The sequence below is a fragment of the Nyctibius grandis genome, chromosome 20, assembly GCF_013368605.1.
Source record: "Nyctibius grandis isolate bNycGra1 chromosome 20, bNycGra1.pri, whole genome shotgun sequence".
Taxonomy (NCBI): Eukaryota; Metazoa; Chordata; class Aves; order Nyctibiiformes; family Nyctibiidae; genus Nyctibius; species Nyctibius grandis.
Genome location: NC_090677.1, coordinates 729,795 through 754,810, shown reverse-complemented (window position 1 = coordinate 754,810; position 25,016 = coordinate 729,795). Strand labels below are relative to the sequence as shown.

Here is a 25,016-nt window from a genome sequence, read left to right as displayed (position 1 = left end):
AAATGTGTATATTTGTGTTTGATATAACACATGATTAACAGGCCAGTAGCTTTAAAATAAAAAAAAGGCACACAGTGGACACCCCCCCAATCTATCATCTTTCCTAATGAGAAATAACCTGAACTATTACATATATAATAATATTTATTATAATTACATCTGCATTACAGCATTAACAGCCATTACAACTTCTTATGTGGAAGCCTGTTAAGAACGGACAGTTGCTTTGAAAGTGAAAAAACACCATTAAGTTTATCTTAGTGGAGAGTAGAGTTGAAAATCTCTCTAGTATTTATTAAAATAACTTCCAGAAATGGCAGGTTAAGTGTTCAGCTGTATCAAACACAAAGGGTGGTTCCAGAGTACTGATGTTCTCATCAGCTCCAGCAATTAAGTTTCCAGCGAGGAATGCTGTGTCATGTAACGTGTGACTCACGCAGTAATGTCCGGAGGAAACCACACTGCTCTTTCTTTTCCTATAAAAAGCTCAACCTGCTTTTAAGTTGAACCGTACCTGAACAAAAATCTTTCCTCTGACAAAGGAGCTAATTTCAGCTCCGCTTGCTTGAGCACACGTGCAAGAATGAAGGAGTATTTTACATTGCTTGCAAAGAGGACGGGTTGAAAACATCCCCTGCTCCTCCTTCAGAAGCGAATGAAGAAATCTGTTGTGTTGTTGTATCTGAACACGTGTTTGTACTTTGACCTCCCATGGGTTTTGCAACCTCCCAACGCTTTGGCTGGCTGACCTGTTCCCCAGCAGCTCCCAGTTCCCTCTCCTTCTGCATCTGACCACAGTCATGGGACTCCGCTACGTTGCGACAGCTCTGAGGGATCACATGTGCATCGCACAGAATCACAGAATCAATCAGGTTGGAAGAGCCCTCTGGGATCATTGAGTCCAACCATTGCCCTGACACCACCCTGTCAACTAGACCATGGCACTAAGTGCCATGTCCAGTCTTTTCTTCAACACCTCCAGAGATGGTGACTCCACCACCTCCCTGGGCAGCCCCTTCCAATGGCTAATGACCCTTGCTGAGAAGAAATGCTTCCTAATGTCCAACCTGAACCTCCCCTGGCAAAGCTTCAGGCTGTGTCCTCTTGTCCTATCGCTGGTTGCCTGGGAGAAGAGGCCGACTCCCACTCCACTACAACCTCCCTTCAGGTAGTTGTAGACTGCACTAAGGTCACCTCTGAGCCTCCTTTTCTCCAGGCTAAACAGCCCCAGCTCCCTCAGCCGTTCCTCACAGGTCAGACCCTGCAGACCCTTCACCAGCTTGGTCGCCCTCCTCTGCACTCGCTCCAACACCTCAACATCTTTCTTGAAGTGCGGGGCCCAGAACTGGACACAGGATTCAAGGTGCAGCCTCACCAGTGCCCAGTACAGAGGGACGATCCCTGCCCTAGACCGGCTGCATGCCTGTGCACTTGCTGTGACGGAACCTGTAAAAAGGATGGCAGAAACACCAGCGGGATCCCCACGCATCCTGGAGGTCTGTCAGGACACAGGACCTTTCGCTGCCTCCACGCCACTTGTGCTGTGTTAGCTGTGCAACAGCTCAAATCTCTGGAGTTCTTGTCTAAGTGACGTCATCTCTTTAGATCATCGGAGAAACACCTGGATTTTCCCAGTGGTGGCTCTGCCGTTAGAAGCTGGTGTTGCTCTGCAGAGTCTAACACCCAGCGTGGCTCCAGAGGTGAAAGCAGAGAAAACCAAGGCGGCACACGGCATTACTGCAATTCGCTTTCATACAGGAGGTGTGCAATCAGCTACCCAGTTCAAAGCCAATGTTTAATACCACCAAGGTCACATTTTAACCTAGAAGAGCAAAGCTTTCCATAAACGAGGAAAAATAGAAAACAAGACACCCTTTTTGAACTCATCTGTCTCAACCAGGACATCTTTCACAGGGCAGGGCATCATTCCCACGTGACTGCATCCCGCATCCAGCCACAGCGCTCCCAGCTCACGCAGTGCCACTCCTCTTATCCACTTAATTTTTCCTCCAAGAAGTCTCATTACCCAGGTGTGTCAAAATCCTCTGGCTAAAGAAGTCACCGCCTCAGAACGTCCATTTGGTTGTATTTCTTCCAAGCCCAAATTTTCAACCCTCTGTTTACAGGCACGCAACAGACTGTTTCCTCACCAAATACTGCAACGGCACGCAGACTGGTAGCGCCGTTAATTTTTCCATTAAAGAGTTAATTGCTTTGTTATTCGCCCCCACATCTTGCTACAACGCTGCAGGGTTTGTACACCAGTAGTTTGGCACATATCAGGTGCTCTGGCTTCTTTCAAGCTTTTGATAGATCCAAGTTGGCCTTACCCAGAAACACGGCACGTCATGATGGATGCCAGCTGCTACCGTCAGCCAAGGAGCAATCAAGAACCTTTCGGGAAAACACCCTCGCGTGGTTTAACCATGGATATGGCAAGTCACTAATTTATTATGCATAAATGGAGCTAAAATGTCCATACTTGGGCTTATACTTTCGCACCTTGAATCCTGTGTCCAGTTCTGGGCCCCGCACTTCAAGAAAAGATGTTGAGGTGTTGGAGCGAGTCCAGAGGAGGGCAACCAAGCTGGTGAAGGGTCTGGAGGGTCTGACCTCAGCGGAACGGCTGAGGGAGCTGGGGGTGTTTAGCCTGGAGAAGAGGAGGCTCAGAGGTGACCTTATTGCAGTCTACACCTACCTGAAGGGAGGTTGTAGTGAAGTGGGAGTCGGCCTCTTCTCCCAGGCAACCAGCGATAGGACAAGAGGACACAGCCTCAAGCTTCGCCAGGGGAGGGTCAGGTTGGACATTAGGAAGCATTTCTTCTCAGCAAGGGTCATTAGCCATTGGAAGGGGTTGCCCAGGGAGGTGGTGGAGTCCCCATCTCTGGAGGTGTTTAAGAAAAGCCTGGACATGGCACTTAGTGCCATGGTCTAGTTGCCATGGTGGTGTCAGGGCAACGGTTGGACTCGATGAGCCCAGAGGTCTCTTCCAACCTGGTTGATTCTGTGATTCTGTGATTTATGCAGAGCACTGCAAGGCAAATGCTTTTCCTTTCAGAAAAAAAATAAAGTAGTTTATATGGAATGCACATTGCATTAACACATGATACCACCCGTCCACAGGCCTCCCCAGCAATCCCTGTGTAAGGGTTGAAATTGTACTAATGCTGATCTCTACGCCAAGGAGGGGCAGAGACATGACACTTGGCTGTTCCCTCCCATTTCCTCTATCCTCCAGCAGCAGCACTGCACCCTTCTGCAAATAGCAACGTCGTGCTCTGCTGATGCTATCTCCTGCTCTTCAAAGGAGTTTCTTATTAACCTGAAAGACCTAAAAGGAGCCAACGCTTTCCAGTAGAAGCAAAATTAGCATCTTAAAAAAAAAAAAAAAAAAAAACCAAACACAAACACAGCCAAAAAAACAAAGCAAGAGTTAATACGTGATCCGGTTTTGGGCTAGAGGTCAACAACAGGGCTCCTGGGTGTGGAGGGGGCTTTTTCCTGTTAAAGATAAACTAACCCAGTCTCCACATCCTGAGTATTTGTTTGCACGCCACAAGAGTCACACAGAACACAAACCCGAGAGAAATCTAACAGCTTCATTTGCAATATATTTTTGCAGCACCTCAGCGGGATGGGTAATTACCCAGAACACATGACTTACACCTGCTGGTCATGCAATGAGCATCTTCTCTCTCGTACCCAGGTAGCAGATCCAGAACAACCCCACTCAAAGACTCTGAAGATGAAATACAAGTCAGTTATCGATTAATCATTGCCTCCAGCTCCCTTTATCTCCTACGTAACTGAAAGTAAATATTCACCGGTTCATGGAGCTGTTGGAGCGAGTCCAGAGGAGGCCACGGAGATGCTCAGAGGGCTGGAGCACCTCTGCTCTGGAGACAGGCTGAGAGAGCTGGGGGTATTCAGCCTGGAGAAGAGAAGGCTCCGGGGAGACCTTCTAGCACCTTCCAGTACCTGAAGGGGCTACAGGAAAGCAGGAGAGGGACTTTTTACAAGGGCATGGAGTGATAGGACGAGGGGGAACGGGTTTAAACTGAAAGAGGGGAGATTGAGATGAGATATGAGGAAGAAATTCTTTGCTGTGAGGGTGGTGAGACCCTGGCCCAGGTTGCCCAGAGAAGCTGTGGCTGCCCCCTCCCTGGCAGTGTTCAAGGCCAGGTTGGATGGGGCTTGGAGCAACCTGGTCTAATGGAAGGTGTCCCTGCCTGTGGCAGGGGGTTGGCACTAGATGGCCTTTAAGGTCCCTTCCAACCCAAACCAGTCTGTGATTCTATGATTCTATGATTCTATGAAATAGCACTGGCTCAGCCATACCGACCCATCCAATGACTCACTCATTAATAAGCACGATGTGGATTAATACTGCAAATTAAGCCTTCAAATATCCACTTCCTCCAACCCAAGGCCAAAGGGAACAACACAACAGAAGCGATAAGGAGCTATTTGTGTTGTATCCCTGATATCCTGTGTCGGCGCAGCCTGGGTTATCACCGCTTTACACCCGGGTGAGCCGTGCGATCCCACCATCACAACACACATCCTCTTGCAACTTCCACCAGCAGCACATGGTGAGCACCATGAGCTTACCTGGGTTCAAAGGATGCCCAGATGAATTCAGAGCAGTAAAGAAGAAGAAACGACGCTCAGGAAGCCTCAGCCATTAATCACTAAAGGCTGGAAGGGGTTATTGAGGAAGTGTGTTTTTATGCCCCTTTATGCTCCTCCCAAAACAGGGGGAACATCCAGCAATGCCACCACAGGCAGGGGCTGGTTTTGGTATAACTCAAAATCTGGCTCTACTTATGTCTCTAACAATGATCAAAGCACGATAAAAATGTCCCCAAGTCCTTATTTTCAGGCACTGGCCTGTTAGACCTTGTTTTTATAACCTTGACCTCCGTGATGCTTATGAGAAACAAGAAAGGATGAAGACCAAAGTGCTCGCTGCTTAGCACAGCCTTCGTGCTCCAGGCCCAGGAGGCTCGGCTGTCCCACAGGGCAAGTGTGTAACGCTGCCTGCGGGAAGCATCACTTGTGCTGCAGAAACAGAGAGTATGATCACAGGATGCAAAATACAGCAAGGTACAAACAGGGAAAATTAAATTAGAGATTCTGTTACATCAAAAATGACAAAACTCCAGCACTACCTTCTACTTCATAGAATCATAGAATGGTTTGGGTTGGAAGGGACCTTAAAGATCATCTAGTTCTAACCCCCCCTGCCACGGACAGGGACACCTTCCACCAGACCAGGTTGCTCCAAGCCCCATCCAACCTGGCCTTGAACACTGCCAGGGAGGGGGCAGACACAGCTTCTCTGGGCAACCTGGGCCAGGGTCTCACCACCCTCACAGCAAAGAATTTCTTCCTCAGATCTCATCTCAGTCTCCCCTCTGTCAGTTTAAAACCGTTCCCCCTCGTCCTGTCACTCCATGCCCTTATCAAAAGTCCCTCTCCAGCTTTCTTGTAGCCCCTTCAGGTACTGGAAGGTGCTAGAAGGTCTCCCTGGAGCCTTCTCTTCTCCAGGCTGAACAGCCCCAACTCTCTCAGCCTGTCTCCATAGCAGAGGGGCTCCAGCCCCCTGAGCATCTTCGTGGTCTCCTCTGGACTCGCTCCAACAGCTCCGTGTCCTTCTTGTGTTGATGCCCCCAGAGCTGGACGCAGCACTGCAGGGGGGGTCTCATGAGAGTGGAGCAGAGGGGCAGAATCCCCTCCCTCGCCCTGCTGGCCACGCTGCTGGGGATGCAGCCCAGGACACGGTTGGCTTTCTGGGCTGCAAGCGCACATTGCCGGCTCATGGTGAGCTTCTCATCACCCATCATCCCCAAGTCCTTCTCCTCAGGGCTGCTCTCAATCCATTCTCCCCCCAGCCTGTGTCTGTGCTTGGGATTGCCCTGACCCACATGCAGGACCTTGCACTTGGCCTTGTTGAACTTCACGCGGTTCACACGGACCCACCTCTCAAGCCTGTCCAGATCCCTCTGGATGGCATCCCTTCCCTCCAGCATGTCGACCACACCGCACAGCTTGGTGTCGTCCCCAAACTTGCTGAGGGCGCACTCAATGCCACTGTCCATGTCACCGACAAAGACGTTAAACAGAACCGGTCCAAATACCAACCCGAGGAACGGCACTTGTCACTGGTGTCCACTTGGACATTGAGCCGTTGACCGTAACTCTTTGAGTGCGGCCACTTCAATCTACTTGTTTAAAGATGGGACCTTTCATTCCTTCACGGGTTGTCCCGTTGGCGCACACACTTACAGACTGGATGGTCATTTCCTCCAGTCCAATTTATTCCTGTAGGAAGCATAAGCATCACTTCTGTGTAAGCATTAAAACTGACCACCTGGTCCTTCCACCAAGACTATTAAGACTCTGCTTCCTAGCATAGATATCCCCCCCAAGTTCTGCATGTATTGAGAACCCAATTCCTGCTATTTCTTCTGTGTAAACTTTGTCACAAGCACACAAATTTGTCTCTTTGACTACAATGCTGAGCACTAACCTGAACAGTGACCTGAAGAAACTTCATCCTGCTCCTACCAAAGCCAAGCCTCGGCAGCTTCGACCACAAAAGGCAATCTGCACCCCAGGCAGAACCCTGTATTTTCCAGCACGTTTTGAGTTCTGCAGCATCCATCCACATGGAATGAGGCTCGATGAGTATCAATTTCTAAATCTCTGTAAGAGTTACGTACTTTAGAAGGATGAAGGTGCGGAGATTGGAGTTGCAAGACAGCAGCAGATCTCATTTCAACTCACTTCCTATTGATATGGTTGGTTTTAATGACCTAGGACATGCCCACAGCCTATATATAGCCTTACTAGAGGAACCACCAGGAGTTCTCTCAAACCTAAAAATACTTAAAAGTATATTTAAGTGGTAAATATACAACGCTGCAGCATACGCAGAGCAGCAATTGCTAAAACAAGACACAGGCAAATACCTTTCCCCTGGCATTCATCAAATATATTTTGGCTGGCATGTGTTCACACCTGCATTTTTGTTAATCATAGAATCACAGGTTATGGGTTGGAAGGGACCTTAAAGATCTCTAGTTCCAACCCCGCTGCCACAGGCAGGGACACCTTCCACTAGACCAGGTTGCTCTCAGCCCCATCCAACCTGGCCTTGAACACTGCCAGGGAGGGGGCAGACACAGCTTCTCTGGGCAACCTGGACCAGGGTCTCACCACCCTCACAGGGAAGAATTTCCTCCTAATATCTAATCTAAATCTCCCCTCTTCCAGTTTAAAACCATTTCCCCTCGTCCTGTCACTCCATGCCCTTGTTCTTGACACCAGTCACAACAGAAAGACTACGGACATCTTTTCCAAACCCACGCAGGAGACCATCACGGAACTCAGTACTGATCCTGCAAGTCCCTGTACGATCAAAGTGTAGATGAGGGGAATCCTTCTGTTCGATACCCCCCGCTCTCAGTTATTCCTGGTGGATTATCCACAGTCAGAGCTGATTCTGTGCGAGATGGGTGGGGAAGATGTGTATATCCAACTGTGGACACCACCATCCTTCCTGTGCTCTCGGAAACTTGAGTCAAGGAACTACCAATTTCTTTTTAAAAATCTTTCTTAAGTAATCCTGAAAGATCGCCTGGAGAAGAGAAGGCTCCGGGGAGACCTCATAGCAGCCTTCCAGTACCTGAAGGGGCTACAGGAAAGCTGGAGAGGGGCTTTTTACAAGGGCATGGAGTGATAGGACGAGGGGGAATGGTTTTAAACTGAAAGAGGGGAGATTGAGATGAGAGATGAGGAAGAAATTCTTCCCTGTGAGGGTGGTGAGACCCTGGCCCAGGTTGCCCAGAGAAGCTGTGGCTGCCCCCTCCCTGGCAGTGTTCGAGGCCAGGTTGGATGGGGCTTGGAGCAACCTGGTCTAGTGGAAGGTGTCCCTGCCCGTGGCAGGGGGGTTGGAACTAGATGGTCTTTAAGGTCCCTTCCAACCCAAACCATTCTATGGTTCTATGATTGACGTTACTTGGATATTATCGTGCTGCACGCTACGATTTCCTAGAGCAAGAAGAGATTCGTTTCTTCCCCATCCACACCAAAAAGGGCTAATCCAGAACAGTATTTCCACAGACCTTCTGCTGACTGTTACGTGTTCTGTTTCCAAAAATCACTGCCAGAGGTTTTACCCTGCAATTACAGTTCGCAAAAATGCCATTCTGTAATAATGGTGCTCTGGGGTGCATGAGGAAGAGTGTGGCCAACAGGTCAAGGGAGGTTCTCCTGCCCCTCTACACGGCCCTGGTGAGGCCACATCTGGAGTAACTGTGTCCAGTTCTGGGCCCCCCAGTTCAGGAAAGACAAGAAACTACTAGAGAGAGTCTAGCAGAGGGGTACGGAGATGGTCAGAGGGCTGGAGCATCTCTCTTATGAGGAGAGGCTGAGGGAGCTGGGGCTGTTCAGCTTGGAGAAGAGAAGACTGAGGGGGAATCTTATCAATGCTTACAAATACCTTAGGGGCGGGTGTCAAGAGGATGGGGCCAGACTCTTCTCAGTGGTGCCCAGTGACAGGACAAGGGGCAATGGGCACAAGCTGAAACATGGGAAGTTCCATCTGAATATGAGGAGGAACTTCTTTGCTGTGAGGGTGCCAGAGCACTGGCACAGGCTGCCCAGGGAGGGTGAGGAGTCTCCTTCTCTGGAGATATTCAAAACCCGCCTGGACACGACCCTGTGCAACGCGCTCTGGGTGACCCTGCTTTGGCAGGGGGTTGGACTGGATGATCTCCAGAGGTGCCTTCCAACCCTTAACCATTCTGTGATGAGTTTAAAACCTCTAATAGGGAGAACAAAAGCATAAAGGTAAAAAAAATCTTGGGCTTTCTAAAGAGGTGGGCTTGCTTTCTTGGCCTGTTCATTTGTGCAGGGCCGTTAAATTCGCTTGGTGATCGGCATCGCTGCAAAAATACCGTGCCCAACCATGCTCAGCTTCACACTGCGCCTTCAGAAAACCTCACGCCTTGAAGTGTTACTTTCCGTGTCTTCTACAGCTCACAAGTAGCAAAATAGCAAACGCAGCTCGAGACCTCAGAAAACCTGTACCTAAACCAAAAGTAAGTGGCCTTATTTTGCAAACTATCCTACCAGCACAATATAGACTATTCAATATAGACCTTTAGGAAACTTTCATCTGAATTTATTATTTTAGATTTAGACTGAGCGCAATAAAAAAATGGAAAGTCTTGGGAAGTTTTTGAGAAGCCAGAGCTCTGAACTGCTTCGAAAGCCAAAGACAGGTTGAAATTCAGTTTTACTGTAAGGAAATCACTTCCATAGAAATTGTCTAAATGGTTTTCTTCAGGGTTCAGGATAAAACATCACAACGTAGAGTGAACAAAAATTTTCATGGACCCAAATCAGTTTTGTCTCCCTATTTCTCAAGTAGTCACTAGGTTTTGGGTCAATTCCAAGCAAAATTTCCCCCTAGTTACGTCTTAGCTGCCCTGCTGTACATGGGACTGCCGACTTCCTTCCTTTGAGAACTTTTTTCAGACATCTTAATGCTTCAGAATTTGTTTTCAAACCCTTTTGTTTAACACAGGCTGCCCGGGGCAGTGGTGGAGTCCCCATCCCTGGAGGGATTTAAAAGCCGTGTAGCTGTGGTGCTGAGGGACATGGGTTAGTGGTGGGCTTGGCAGTGCTGGGTTAACGGCTGGACTTGATGATCTCACAGAATCACAGAATCAACCAGGTTGGAAGAGACCTCAGGGATCATCGAGTCCAACCGTTGCCCTTGCACCACCCTGTCAACTAGACCATGGCACTAAGTGCCATGTCCAGGCTTTTCTTAAACACATCCAGAGATGGTGACTCCACCACCTCCTTGGGCAGCCCATTCCAATGTCTAATAACCCTTTCTGTAAAGAAATTCTTCCTAATGTCCAACCTGAACCTCCCCTGGCCAAGCTTGAGGTTGTGCCCTCTTGTCCTATCGCTAGTTGCCCGGCAGAAGAGGCCGACTCCCACTCCACTACAACCTCCCTTCAGGTAGTTGTAGACTGCAATAAGGTCACCTCGGAGCCTCCTCTTCTCCAGGCTAAACAACCCCAGCTCCCTCAGCCGTTCCTCGGAGGTCAGACCCTCCAGACCCTTCACCAGCTTGGTTGCCCTCCTCTGGACTCGCTCCAACACCTCAACATCTTTCTTGAAGTGCGGGGCCGAGAACTGGACACAGGATTCAAGGTGCGGCCTCACCAGTGCCCAGTACAGAGGGACGATCCCTTCCCCAGACCGGCTGGCTACACTATTCTAATAGAGGCCAGGATGCCATTGGCCTTCTTGGCCACCTGGGCACACTGCTGGCTCATGTTTAGCCGGCTGTCCATCAGCACCCCCAGGGCTCTTTCCGCCGGGCCTCTCTCTAACCACTCTTCCCCCAGCCTGTAGTGCTGCAGGGGGGTGGTGTGGCCCAAGTGTAAGACTTCGGCACTTGTTCTTGTTGAACCTCACGCCGTTGGTCTCGGCCCATCTATCCAACCTGTCCAAATCCCTCTGTAGGGCCTTCCTACCCTCCAGCAGATCGACACTCCCACCCAGCTTGGTGTCATCTGCAAATTTACTGAGGGTGCACTCAATCCCTACGTCTAGATCATCTATAAAGATATTGAACAGCACCGGCCCCAGAACTGAGCCCTGGGGAACACCGCTAGTGACCGGCCGCCAGTTGGACTTTGCCCCATTCACCACCACTCTCTGGGCTCGGCCATCCAGCCAGTTTTTAACCCATTTAAGAGTCCACCCATCCAAGCCCCGGGAGCCAGTTTGTCCAGGAGGATGCTGTGGGAGACAGTGTCGAATGCCTTACTGAAGTCTAGATAGATACATCCCCAGCCCTGCCCTCATCTACTAAGCGGGTCACTTGGTCATAGAAGGAGACCAGGTTGGTCAAGCAGGACCTGCCTTTCATGAATCCATGTTGGCTGGCCCCGATTGTCCTGCATGTGCCGTGTAATGGCACTCAGGATGATCTGTTCCATCACCTTGCCTGGCACCAAGGTCAGGCTGACAGGCCTATAGCTCCCTGGATCGTCCTTCCGACCCTTCTTGTAGATGGGCGTTACATTTGCTAATTTCCAGTCAGCTGGAACTTCTCCAGTTAACCAGGACTGCCGGTAGATAATCGAGAGTGGTTTGGCAAGTTCATTTGCCAGTTCCTTCATTACTCTGGGGTGAATCCCATCCGGGCCCATAGCCTTGTGGGTGTCCAACGGGCACAGCAGGTCACTAACCGTCTCCTCCTGGATTACATGAGGTTCACACAGCCCCCCGTCCCTAACTTCAGGCTCTGGGGGCCGAGTCTCCTGAGGACAACCGGTCTTGACATAAAAGACCGAGGTAAAGAAGGCATTGAGCACCTCTGCCTTTTCCTCATCCCCTGACACTACACTACCCTCCTCATTCAGCAAGTGGTGGAGGCTCTCCTTGACCCTCCTTTTGCTGTTGATGTATTTGTGAAAGCTTTTTTTGTTGTCTTTGACTGTAGCAGCCAAATCGAGCTCTAAGTGAGCTTTGGCCCTTCTAATCTTCTCCCTACACGACCTGGCCACGTCCCTATAGACCTCCGAAGTTACCCGACCCTTCTTCCAGAGCAAGTAGGCTCCTTTCCAACCAAAACAATTCTATGATTCTATAACAATATTTGGGGTGGGGGAAGAGAAGAAAAAGCCTCTCTGCATCACCCATGAGAATCGCTGCAATGCTGGTGCAGCACCTCTCAAATGGGTGTGAGGGGGGACGAGCAATCCCCGAGCCCTGGTGCTCTGCACACCAGCAGCTGGTGAGGAAAGTCTTGCTGGATTTATTAAAGAGCCATTGTCCTTAAGCCTAAAAGATTTCATGGACTTGTTTCACAGGTCCTTCCTAAAATATTGCCCCAGTGTTTAACACCTCCACCCTCCAACACAGCCCCTTACTTAAAAGTTCACAGCTTTAGGGGGTGGGGGGTGCTTGTTGCTGGATTATTTAAGCAGAAAAAGGCCATTTACCTTCACAGGCTTCCTGTCCTTCCCAGGTGATAATTTTCTATCGCTCTTCAGGCCTCCCTCTCGCTATGAGAAGAAAGGAAGGCTTTATCTTGCACGTTTGGTTTTGGTTTGGCTCAGAGAGATTTCTTCCAAAGCAAACACTCCTGCAACGTCACAGCGTATATATAGACAGAGGAGAAGGAGAAAGAAATACAGCCCTTTTGTAGATAGTAGGAAAGATGTAAGTAGGGGAGAATGAGACAAAAATAAAGTCTTTATTTTTCTAAAGCTACACGCACAACGTTGACTCAGACACTAAAGCCAGGTGGAACGATCCAAGAAAAATATTGCGTCCATCCAATAACGGGGAGTTTCTCACGTATTCCTGGCTTTTGCCAGGAGACGTGCTATTTCTGCTCTGCGAAGGCTGCCATCCTGGCAGCTCCCACACGCTTGTGCGTGTCCAACTGAACTTCAGGAAAGCCACCTCCACTCACACACCTGAAGGAGCGGGTGCAGATATGGAAGTGCCTGCAGGGCGTTATGGGGAAAGCTAGATATCTACTTCTTGCTGGTGTAAGAGAACAGAAGCCCTAAAGATTTTTATTTTAAGGCCGAGAGATAAATTCAAGTTGTACTTTCTTTACATCTCCAACATTCCCTGTTCCCACAGCTGGAGGTGGTCTGGCAAAAAGAGGCCAGTGGGGGTCATCAGTAATGGAGGGAAGTACAAAACTGATCCTATCTACTAAGATTTCACCCTAAAAAGAAGTTCAGGAACAGGGAAGTCTCCACGCGGAATTCAGGTTTTTGGACAAAAGCTCAAGAGAAAACATGTTTCTATCCAACCGTTAGCGCATTTCTCTTGACTGGTTCTCAGATTAGCACACCTCCTCCTCCTCTTCCTCTCTTTGCAAAGAGAGTGAGCACGCTGGGGGCTGAGCAAGGAGAAGGAGAGCACGGCTGAGATCTATCAGGACAGCTGTCACATTTGTGGCCAGAGCACTTGCGGTCTCTTCACCCAGCAAACAAAGACAACGTTACAATTTTTAAACCGAGTCGCTGCATGGGTTTGTTCGCCGGGATTTAAAGGCCATCCACAATCCTGGCTTCTTGCCGTGGCCTTGTGTCATCAAGCCCAGTGCTGAGACCCACAGAGAACCCCAAGTTGCAAGGGACTTCTGGGGGTCGGCTAGTCTGGCCCCTGCTCCAAGCTGGGCTAGCTCTGAGGTTAGATAAAAGGTACCTGGAGAAGAGGAGGCTCAGAGGTGACCTTAGTGCAGTCTACAACTACCTGAAGGGAGGTTGTAGTGAAGTGGGAGTTGGCCTCTTCTCCCAGGCAACTGGCGATAGGACAAGAGGACACAGCCTCAAGCTTCGTCACGGAAGGTTCAGGTTGGACATTAGGAAGCATTTCTTCTCAGCAAGGGTCATCAGCCATTGGAAGGGGCTACCCAGGGAGGTGGTGGAGTCACCATCTCTGGAGGTGTTGAAGAAAAGGCTGGACAGGGCACTTAGTGCCATGGTCTAGTTGCCAGGGTGGTGTCAGGGCAACGGTTGGACTCGATGATCCCAGAGGGCTCTTCCAACCTGGTTGATTCTGTGATTCTGTGATTCTGTACATGTTCTGGTAGGGTCTATCACTCTACACAATACGACGTTTCATACTGGAGCTAGGAAGGGTTTTAGGGACTATTCTCTTTGTAGCTGCCAAGCTAGATTTTAGTGTAATCCAACAGATGCACAAAGAGACAGCCCTGAAACAATATAAATTCACTGCTCTGACCTCCTGGTCTTAATGAGGGCTCAGATCTGCAGCTCACCTACAGTTTTGTCTTTAGAAATCCCACAGCTGTGAACACGAAAATTAGACCAGCATCTCAAAACATCAAAGCAGCTCATCCTGGAGAGGCTAAGGAGTTGGTTTCTTTACACTTGCAGCACACAAGCAACCCCATATATATGGTACTTTTCTCTTGGGCAGTAGAAGCTGCTGTTTCATACTGAATCAAAACCCATAAAGCAGAACCAACTAAACATAGAAATAACTACAGAATCCTCTCTGGATTTGCAAGCGAAAAGAGAGGTTGCTAATTACAGCCTAACTCATCTCCTCCCTGCTATAAAAGCATTAGCAACTCTGCCTTTATAATGCGCATCGGCACTGGCGTTTCCTTAAATCGGGGATTTTGGTTCTCATGAAAGGAGCTGGAGGGGCAGCACCCCCCAACTCCATCTCCCCCGTGAAAGAGTGAAGACAGGTTGTCCTCCATAACCAAACTGCTCTCAGTTACTCCCAGTCAATTAATCTGCCACTTAACCTCACGATGAGCAGCCACCATCACTACGAAGCCATTCAATTTAGGCTACAGGCAATGGAGAGAAACCTCAGAGAGGGACTGCTGCTTATATGTGACACTGCCATGAGCTGCTTTCATGAACAGAAGCATGTTTTCTTGCCTGAAGGCTGGTAACACCAAGCCTCTGCATTTGTGTTTCATCTTTTTGTACTCTTGGCACATTATTTAGGTGAAGAGTAGCTCAGATTATTTCTAATCACAGAATCAACCAGGTTGGAAGAGCCCTCTGGGATCATCGAGTCCAACCGTTGCCCTGACACCACCATGGCAACTAGACCAGGGCACAAAGTGCCATGTCCAGTCTCTTCTTAAACCCCTCCAGAGATGGTGACTCCACCACCTCCCTGGGCAGCCCCTTCCAATGGCTAATGACCCTTGCTGAGAAGAAATGCTTCCTAATGGCCAACCTGAACCTCCCCTGGCCAAGCTTGAGGCTGTGTCCTCTTGTCCTATCACCAGTTGCCTGGGAGAAGAGGCCGACTCCCACTCCACTACAACCTCCCTTCAGGCAGTTGCAGACTGCACTAAGGTCACCTCTGAGCCTCCTCTTCTCCAGGCTAAACACCCCCAGCTCCCTCAGCCGTTCCTCGGAGGTCAGACCCTCCAGAGCCTTCACCAGCTTGGTCGCCCTCCTCTGGACTCGCTCCAACACCTCAACATCTTTCTTGAAGCAAAATAATGAAAATTTTGCTGAAGTTTCAGAGGTAACATGGGTATTAGAGAAAAAAACAAACATATACACAGAGAGAGAGAGAGAGAGGGGTATATACGGCAACAGTATAGTAGCCAAGAGGGAGCCAGGACACCATCCTGCCCCAAAGAAGCACACACACGATACCCAGGCTCCGGCTGACAACCTGTCCCGCCCCGACATGTATTTTCTGAGTGGTCCCAAATCAGACAAGCATAAACTCCTGCCCAGCCTTATACCAACACTGAGTGCATGAATAACGAACAAAAAACCACCACAGCAGCTTTTTCTCTCCAGGCTCACCCAACAGGAACCTTGCTACAGTTTTAGATCGTTCATCTAGTGACAAAAATAACCATGTCACTTCCTTAAATACACCGTGCGACAGGACAGTGTGACTAAGACGGACACAGTAGCTTTTTTGCCTGGGTAAGAAAGCCTCCAGGACCTTCTGTGACCAGTGATGTTATAAACTTGAGATTTTGGCAGAGAAGACCTACATTAGTCACAAATTGCTTGCCACATCAAGATGTTCACCATAAACCTCTGTAAGTCACTGCACTTAAGTTTCTCTTGCTGTTAAGAACATGACTATTTGTTAATACAGTGGAAGGCTGTATTTGCTACACCAGCGAGTAAAGGAAAACTCAAGTTTCCACAGCCATCATGCATGGCTAAAATAAAATGGTAAAAAAAAAGAGCAAAGACCTGACAAGATCTGCTGTGCTCCCTGGTGCCACGCTGAGGAGCTCTGCTTACTCCGTTTGTCTCCAGCATCCAAAAATGGATCACAGCCTCGCAGGGCTTTCAGTGCTAAATGAAAGCTAACTGCAGAAAATTCACTGGGAAATGTTTATTAGGGGTTGCCATTCTAATTTTAACCTCCGGATATTTTTAGGGCCAATAAAAAAAAAAAAACCCTACAAAACCCAAGAGACCAAATAATCCACACACAGATTCTCTCCTGCCTGGGCTGTTTCAAAAGTCATTCTGAGATTCAGGGATTTTTTTTTTCTTTTCCAATCACTGTTTATAACTTCTTGTACTGGAAGCATTAAATTATACCACAACGTCGGACTGGACTGTGCAAGAAAGCAGCCTCTTAGAATCACAGAATCAACCAGGCTGGAAGAGACCTTTGGGATCATTGAGTCCAACCATTGCCCTGACACCACCATGGCAACTAGACCATGGCACTAAGGGCCATGTCCAGGCTTTTCTTAAACCCCTCCAGAGATGGGGACTCCACCACCTCCCTGGGCAGCCCCTTCCAATGGTAATGACCCTTGCTGAGAAGAAATGCTTCCTAATGTCCAACCTGAACCTCCCCTGGTGAAGCTTGAGGCTGTGTCCTCTTGTCCTAGCGCTAGTTGCCTGGGAGAAGAGGCCGACTCCCACTTCACTACAACCTCCCTTCAGGTACTTGTAGACTGCACTAAGGTCACCTCTGAGCCTCCTCTTCTCCAGGCTAAACACCCCCAGCTCCCTCAGCCGTTCTTCGTAGGTCAGACCCTCCATCCAGACCCTTCCCCAGCTTGGTCGCCGTCCTCTGGACTCGCTCCAACACCTTAACATCTTTCTTGAAGTGCAGGGCCCAGAACTGGACACAAAAGAAAGGAAGGAGACATGGATTCCCATGGGAAATAACAGTTTCCAGTACAAACACTTCACCAGTATTATATTGCATAGTGGGGAGCAGAAACCCCCATTTCTTTGCCTTTCCACGTTGAAGGGTGTGGGACTCTAGGAATACTGAGGAGTTACCCTGTATACTCTGTATAAGCTCTTCTGAGTAAACACCTCCAGGCTCATACAGGCTCCAGCAGTTCCTGCGGAGCTGTTTCATCCAACCAAACTTCAGAAGTGTTCAACAAACTTCTCCTCAAGCCTTAGTTACACCTTCATGCATCAAAACCAGATACACTATCATGGTTCAACAATAATTTTCCTGCCCAAGCTCACTCCTTCCACTGCTACCAGCAGAACAGACTGTAAAAACCTCAACAGAGGCAACTACAGACCAGACTGGCCAATGTTCATAGCGGCATCTTCAGGACAGACTCTTTGTGCAGCTGGTATTACTGCAGATGTTCATCACTGTGGTATGTGACGTCATTCCGTGGACTAGAAGTAGTCCAAGATCTCCAGGTAGAAGCACAGATGCAGATCTACTGGATAGCAGATGTGTTCTTCTTTATTTTCCTTCTCATGGAGGTAATTCCTTAGGTGCAACCCAGGCGCCCCAGGGGTGTGTTTTGGATAGTTACATGGCCAGCAGAGAAAAAAAACCCAAAACACCAAACCAAAACCAAAACTGGCCAGTCCTGGGGCAAGCAGCTGCCTGCAAGGATAAACTTCACTTGCAGACAGTAGCGTGCTGTTGCCAAAAGGCTTTCCCCAGTAATTCTGACTATGTCAGCACCTACCTTTATTCCTTGGCCAACCACGTCCAAAAAAAGCAGTGAGAAGCACTATTTCTGGGTCGTAAAACTCTGGCACTCTTGGCTGTACTATAGCCTACAATCTCTTCTTCTTCCAAATTATCATCAGTTCAAGTAACACATCCTTAATTTAGCTTCCCTCTCCACCCCTACAAGCTCACCACAGACTGATGGAGTCCTGTAAGCTGAACGATGCGTCTTTCTGTACTTTCCGAAATCAACAGACTCTTCAACCTGAGCCAGACATGCTGCCTGTTACACCAGAGGCTTCTTGGTTTGTTCTACCTGCTATGAGAACAGGCATGTCCTGGAAGAGTGGCTGGAAAGTGCCTGGTACAAAAGGACCTGGGGGTGTTGGTCAATCGCCGGCTGAACATGAGCCAGCAGTGTGCCCAGGTGGCCAAGAAGGCCAACAGCATCCTGGCTTGTATCAGCACTAGTGTGGCCAGCAGGACCAGGGCAGGGATCATCCCCCTGTCCTCGGCACTGGGGAGGCCACACCTCAAATCCTGTGTTCAGGTTTGGGCCCCTCACTAGAAGAAAGACATTGAGGTGCTGGAGCGAGTCCAGAGAAGGGCAACGGAGCTGGTGAAGGGTCTGGAGCACAAGTGTGATGAGGAGCGGCTGAGGGACCTGGGGGTGTTTAGTCTGGAGAAAAGGAGGCTGAGGGGAGACCTTCTCGCTCTCTACAACTGCCTGAAAGGAGGGTGTAAGGAGGCAGGTGTCTCTTCTCCCAGGTAACAAATGATAGGACAAGAGGAAACAGCCTCAAGTTGTGCCAGGGGAGGTTTAGATTGGAGATCAGGGACAATTTCTTCACCAAAAGGGTTGTCAAGCACTGGAACAGGCTGCCCAGGGAAGTGGTGGAGTCCCCATCCCTGGAGGGATTTAAAAGCCGTGTAGATGTGGTGCTGAGGGACATGGGTTAGCGGTGGCCTTGGCAGCGCTGGGTTAACGGTTGGACTTGATGATCTTAAAGGTCCTTTCCAACCAAAACGGTTCTATGATTCTGTCTCTTCCCTGGCCACCTCCAAGGCCCTTAACAGGGCACAGGGACAGTACAAGAGGTATGGGAGCCTACAGATCCTCATGGGATCTCTACACAGCCATTTTGTAGCCAGACTCAACTACAGTGACAACACAGACATACTCAGAGGCAGCTCTATGGGACCAGCTGACAGGACACAGTGGTCCCCATGACTTGGACATCTCAAAACCCAAAGGCACCAGCACTACTCCCAATTTCACAGCTGCTCCCAGCACTCACAGCGGCACTACCATAGGAAATCATCTCACAAGATGCTAATCATCAACACCATCTCTGGAGGTGTTTAAGAAAAGCCTGGACATGGCACTTAGTGCCATGGTCTAGTTGCCATGGTGGTGTCAGGGCAATGGTTGGACTTGATGAGCCCAGAGGGCTCTTCCAACCTGGCTGATTCTGTGATTCTGTAATGCAGGGGCTGACAGAGCTGACCCCTCTGCTCTGGGTGTTCCCCTCTGACACAGTATTTCCTAAACAAGGGAAGAGACCCTGGCAATTGTCCCTGGGAAGAGGATGTTAGCACAGGCTGAGCACAGCACCTAGAGACCTCATTTCCTATCTGAAGACCTTCTCTTCCCTCTGTGTCAGAGCTGTAGTTTGGTTGCTGAGGACACAGTTTTGTTTGTTTTGACAGTTCCTCCCCTCCCTTTTTTTTAAACCATAAACCTACAAACCCATAGCTCCAAAAATAAAACACTCCGGCAGACAAAGACCTTCACAACACAGCAAAAACTTAACTACACCTTCAATACAACAGCACTTAGTGACACAGTCATTCAAAACCTCAACAGCACCAATGAAGCACAATAAAACCTTTACACGAGCCTAGGTTAAGTGCAACATGAGTTAAAAGCACCTACGTGACAAGTTACAGCTGTTTGTTGGGGCAAAAAAAAAAAAGTGCCACCTGCTCACAACATTTCAGAGTCAGTTCCTCGCTGTATTAATTGACTTTACCAGGTCAACACTATTATCCAGATGAGAGAACAAAAAAAAAAACCCACACCGAAAAGCACCTAGACTATTTTTTGCTACTAACTGGGCTAAAAAAAATCTACCACCAGCAGGTTCTACTGAAGGAATCCTTACTTTTACCTTTTTTTGTTCAAAGTCTTCTGTAAACGCAGGAGTTTGCTCAGGAGACAGGCTCACAGACATGCACAAACGCACTCTCAAAATAAAATAGTTCTCGCACGCACTGCCGTCCTCAGAAAGGTAGAGCATTTAAGTCAAAGCTACTGCAATCAGTAACTAAAGACAAGCCAAGTGCTTTTTCTGCCCACACAATTTATGCTGAAATTGTCCTAATCTATGCAGAAAACGCAGGGAAAAAGTCAACTATGACTTAATAAACTCTTGCCGATCCCTGCTGTAAACAGGCTTGCTTTTTTCCCCTGCAATTACAGCACAGGGATTTTTTTCCCCCACCACTTTCAGTTGCCACAAGCAGCCTATTGTTTGGGTTTAACCACGCGGCACTCCTGATGCACACACACGGCTCGCGGTAGCACGCTGGGACTGCCCGGAACTGAAAATCCAACAGAAGGCGATTCAGTGCTGCTACAAGAACAGGGCTTTGTCCTGAATACCTGTGGGGAGCAAACGGAGAAACATACCCTGCATTGGCACAGCTACAGAGCCCAAGCATAGCAGAGAAGTCTTGCAATACTTCCAAATATCCAGGTGCCCGTATGGATGTTGTATATCACAGAATCACAGAATCAACCAGGTTGGAAGAGCCCTCTGGGATCATTGAATCCAACCATTGCCCTGACACCACCATGGCAACTAGACCATGGCACTAAGTGCCATGTCCAGGCTTTTCTTAAACACCTCCAGAGATGGTGACTCCACCACCTCCCTGGGCAGCCCCTTCCAATGGCTAATGACCCTTGCTGAGAAGAAATGCTTCCTAATGTCCAACCTGAACCTCCCCTGGCAAAGCTTGAGGCTGTGTCCTCTTGTCCTAGCGCTAGTTGCCTGGGAGAAGAGGCCGACTCCCACTCCACGACAACCTCCCTTCAGGTAGCTGTAGACTGCAATAAGGTCACCTCTGAGCCTCCTCTTCTCCAGGCTAAACACCCCCAGCTCCCTCAGCTGTTCCTCGGAGGTCAGACCCTCCAGACCCTTCACCAGCTTCGTCGCCCTCCTCTGCACTCGCTCCAACACCTCAACATCTTTCTTGAAGTGCGGGGCCCAGAACTGGACACAGGATTCAAGGTGCGGCCTCACCAGTGCCGAGTACAGAGGGACGATCCCTTCCCCAGACCGGCTGGCTACACTATTCCTAATAGAGGCCAGGATGCCATTGGCCTTCTTGGCCACCTGGGCACACTGCTGGCTCATGTTTAGCCGGCTGTCGATCAGCACCCCCAGGGCTCTTTCCGCCGGGCCTCTCTCTAACCACTCTTCCCCCAGCCTGTAGCGCTGCAGGGGGTTGTTGTGGCCCAGTTGTAAGACCCAGCACTTGTTCTTGTTGAACCTCACGCCGTATCAGATGACATTAAGAGCAAACATCATGCAGATCAATTGTCCCAAACCCAGAAAGCCACAAATTGCTCAAGACTACATCTCTATGCCTCCCCACACACAGAAACACCACAGTCACATCCTCTCTCATTCAAAAAAATCAGTTGGACACGCCAAAATGAGTCACCTCGGGTACCTTAACTCTGAAAACTCCCGCTCCGTCCCCCGCTAAGGGAACTGAAACGCTGTAAACTCACTCGTAGCTGTGGCAACAGCAACTGCAAATCCTGCCACACTGCAAAACTTCACCGCAGCATCCTCCAGCACGTGAACCACATGCGAGAAAAAACACCCCCCCTTTTTTTTTTCCCCCAAGAATAAATCGGGTTTCTGAAAGCTGTTCCCTTCCTTAAAGCAAAAATCAAATTGTCAGGACAAAGTTTAGCCAGACTGACATTGCTTTAGTAGGATTTGTACTAGCTGGGCTTGAAAGCACTTAGAAAAAGGGTCCAGAAGAGTTTGGAAATGGTGTCCAAGAAGAGGCTCAAGGTCTCTCATGCCAATTGCTTAAATTCGGTGAGGAGCTACTGCATTTCACAGAATCAACCAGGTTGGAAGAGACCTCTGGGATCATCGAGTCCAACCATTGCCCTGACACCACCATGGCAACTAGACCAGGGCACTAAGTGCCACGTCCAGGATTTCCTTAAACCCCTCCAGAGATGGTGACTCCACCACCTCCCTGGGCAGCCCCTTCCAATGGCTAATGACCCCTTCTGAGAAGAAGAGAAAGCCTGCAGCCTTCAGCTTCAGGCTGACCAAATCATACCACTACTGCTTTAATGTAATAGTTAGCAGTGGATATTTAGGCAGAGAAAATGGGTTTAAGTGATACATTTGAAAAAAAACCAAACAGATTTCTAAAGAATATCAGCATATCTGAATGCAAAGAGATGCTTTCCCAAGAGCTCTTCTTGGGAGATAGGTCAGATCTTTCTAATTAAGATGCAGCTAGTAACTGCACAGAACAAAGGTTAAAGAACAACTGATGGAAGGGAAAAAAAAAAAAAAGGAAGGAAAAAAAGCAAGCACCACCTAACAAGTTTGCAGCAGCAAAGCCTGTGTGAACTGTAAGACCTGAACTGCAAATTTAGCTTTGGTGACAATCTTACCTCCAAGCCCAACAGACGCTTGCAGGATTATCTACTTGTGGTTTGCACAAACTTCTCTGGCAAGGTTCAATACTCTGAATGGCAAACAAAGAGGAAAAGCCCCAACCTGCATGTTGAGAAGTTCGAGCGGGGAGCTTCTAGTTTTCTGGGTTGGGTGGAGGTGTTGGTTTTGGTTTGGAGTGGGGGTTGTTTGTGTGTGCTTCGTTGTGCTGGTTTTTTGTGGTTTTTTATTTGGGTTACCATGTGTAAATAGTTTTAGAGAGTGAAAACACATCCTAGCCTTCACCTGTTTGTGAGCGAAGCAAATCTAATCCCACAGCCAGGTTATTCTGTCTGGTAGCAAAGCGAACGAGCTAAAAATGAAGGGAGAGTTACCATGGGATACCAAGATGCGTCACTTCTCTTGGCTCTCTTGGCGCCACGTGACATCTCAGCCGTGAGTGAAGAACTCGGTAGATGGGACAGAAAAAAAGACTGTAAAAAGGTCTCTAGATTATAGCAAAGTTTAGGCTTTTAAATCCAATTTGCTAACTGCTTATGGCTACAGACATCCAGGCAAACAATATTCATCTATAAACCAAACTGTTTTAGCATATATTTATTGCCACTGTGCAATAAATAGATGCTTTCCCTTCCAACAGTCATCAGGGACACTTTTTGGTCCCTTCCAGTAAATTTGGTGCAGGCACATTCAGAAATACTGCACTTGCCATCTTCAGTGAGAACCTTTCAGAGGCAGCAAAGCAGGTCAGTAGTTTCCACCTTGCTCATAAATACAGAAGCAGCCACTTCACAGCAACAGACACGAGCGGTCAGAGTTCAAAAAGAGGGATAAATCACTTGGAATTTCCTCTCAAAATTATGCAGGTCACCAAATCCACGCCTTGGGATGGAGCCCACCGAACCAAGACCCTCTTCTCATTCCCAAGGTATCGCTGTTCAGCTGCCGTGGGCGTGCGCAGCACGTGAGCTGACCCCACCACATCCTTACCTGTACTTTGATTTTCACCCCGCTCAGTCCAGCCTATATTTTTAAACATCTCTTGCTCCAAGTCTTTCTTCTCTACACAAAAATCATAGAGTGGTTCAATGTTTGATTTTTCCCCCTCCTTTTACAGCTGGCAATTTCTTTCTAGCATGTCAAAACAGCTCTGATTCAAAGGACATTATTCCACCTCCATCCTCCTCCACCTCCCAAAGCCTCCTAACACCCACAGGCTGCTGAGCACCCAAATCTCCAAGGAAATGTGGTCCTTTCGGACTCCAGCCAAACAAACCACCCCTCTGTAGGAAAAAGCAACGCACAGGGTAAGAAACCTTCACCCTCCGAGCCGCCCCGGTGACTTCCATGGTGCAATCCCAGAGTTTCAGCTCTACCCAAACATTTGGTCTCACCAAAAAAATCAGCTTGCAAGGGAAATACTGAAGCCGTCCTGCCTCCAATGCATCAGGGTGACCTGAGCATTACCCCAGGCACCAGCTGGCTGCCACTCCAACCTACCCAGCTATTATCATTGAATCATAGAATGGTTTGGGTTGGAAGGGACCTTAAAGACCATCCAGTTCCAACCCCCCTGCCACAGGCAGGGACACCTTCCACCAGACCAGGTTGCTCCAAGCCCCATCCAACCTGGCCTTGAACACTGCCAGGGAGGGGGCAGCCACAGCTTCTCTGGGCAACCTGGGCCAGGCTCTCACCACCCTCACAGCAAAGAATTTCTTCCTCAGATCTCATCTACATCTCCCCTCTTTCAGTTTAAAACCGTTCCCCCTCGTCCTGTCACTCCATGCCCTTGTAAAAAGCCCCTCTCCACCTTTCCTGTAGCCCCTTCAGGTACTGGAAGGTGCTAGAAGGTCTCCCCACAGCCTTCTCTTCTCCAGGCTGAACAGCCCCAACTCTCTCAGCCTGTCTCCAGAGCAGAGGGGCTCCAGCCCTCTGAGCATCTCCGTGGCCTCCTCTGGACTCGCTCACCAGAGCTATTAGCACTCTCCTATTAGCTCCACATTGCAAAACTTTGCTAAAGTAACACAGCAAATTATGCAGAACAACTGCTGCGATAATCTGCTCTTAAACACCAACTTTTTACCACCTGAATCATTTGCTACTATGTGCCTGTTTCCCATTAGCTACCAAAAATATCCAATAGTACAGAAGCCAAGAAATCCCACATTTAATCTGCTACTCCAACGTGTAGCCTCTCCGTTAGCAAACATCTATACAACGGGGCATTTGAAAACAGCTGAGTATTATTTATTACCTACTTACAAAATGAAGTTTCACATTTCTGCAACAAGTTTAACCCAGATGGTGTCACCTTCTTCAATAATTGTTCCCTGAGCCAGAAGATAGTCTTTAGTAGCCACGGCCAGGTTTTATCCAGCCTCCTTTGAACCTCTAACGTTTCAGCAACATCCTGCAGCAGGGAATACTTTGGCATCCCTGTGCACCACTGAAAATAAAACATCACCAAAAGAAAAACTTTCCCTCGTTATAAGCTTGTTGCTTCCTTGGTTTATTTGACACTATTTTTTTTGAATGAGGAAGGCCTGGGTACAGTCATCCTCTGCTCACGCTTTGCATAACATCCCTCTTCTCACTTCCTCCACTCACAATCATTTCTTACCCATGCTGAAGGGTCAAAGTTTATTTACCTCCTTTTATACAACAGCTGCTCCATGCCTTTGATTACCTTCACCACCCTTTGCTCAACCTTTTTGGAGATGGAGGACCAGCTGGCATTCAAGACACACAGACTAATGGAGAAATATTTTTAAATTAATTTTTTTTACAGTAACTTGTTCTCTACCCCTTCACTATTAA

At 48.7% G+C, this 25,016-nt stretch overlaps 1 protein-coding gene across 4 annotated transcripts in view; it reads right to left on the bottom strand.

The window, feature by feature from the left end:
* Positions 1 to 25,016, bottom strand: part of SGMS1 (sphingomyelin synthase 1) — a 129,792-nt gene that overhangs the window by 56,458 nt on the left and 48,318 nt on the right. The window contains exon 3 of one of the 4 annotated variants that reach the window (XM_068416572.1): positions 12,039 to 12,181. The exons of 2 other annotated variants lie outside the window; for them this stretch is intronic. The gene's annotated coding sequence lies outside the window, so the exon portion shown is untranslated. Of the gene's footprint in view, positions 1 to 12,038; positions 12,182 to 22,570; positions 22,631 to 25,016 lie in introns of those variants that run through there. One more of the 4 variants, XM_068416573.1, reaches the window with a different exon arrangement.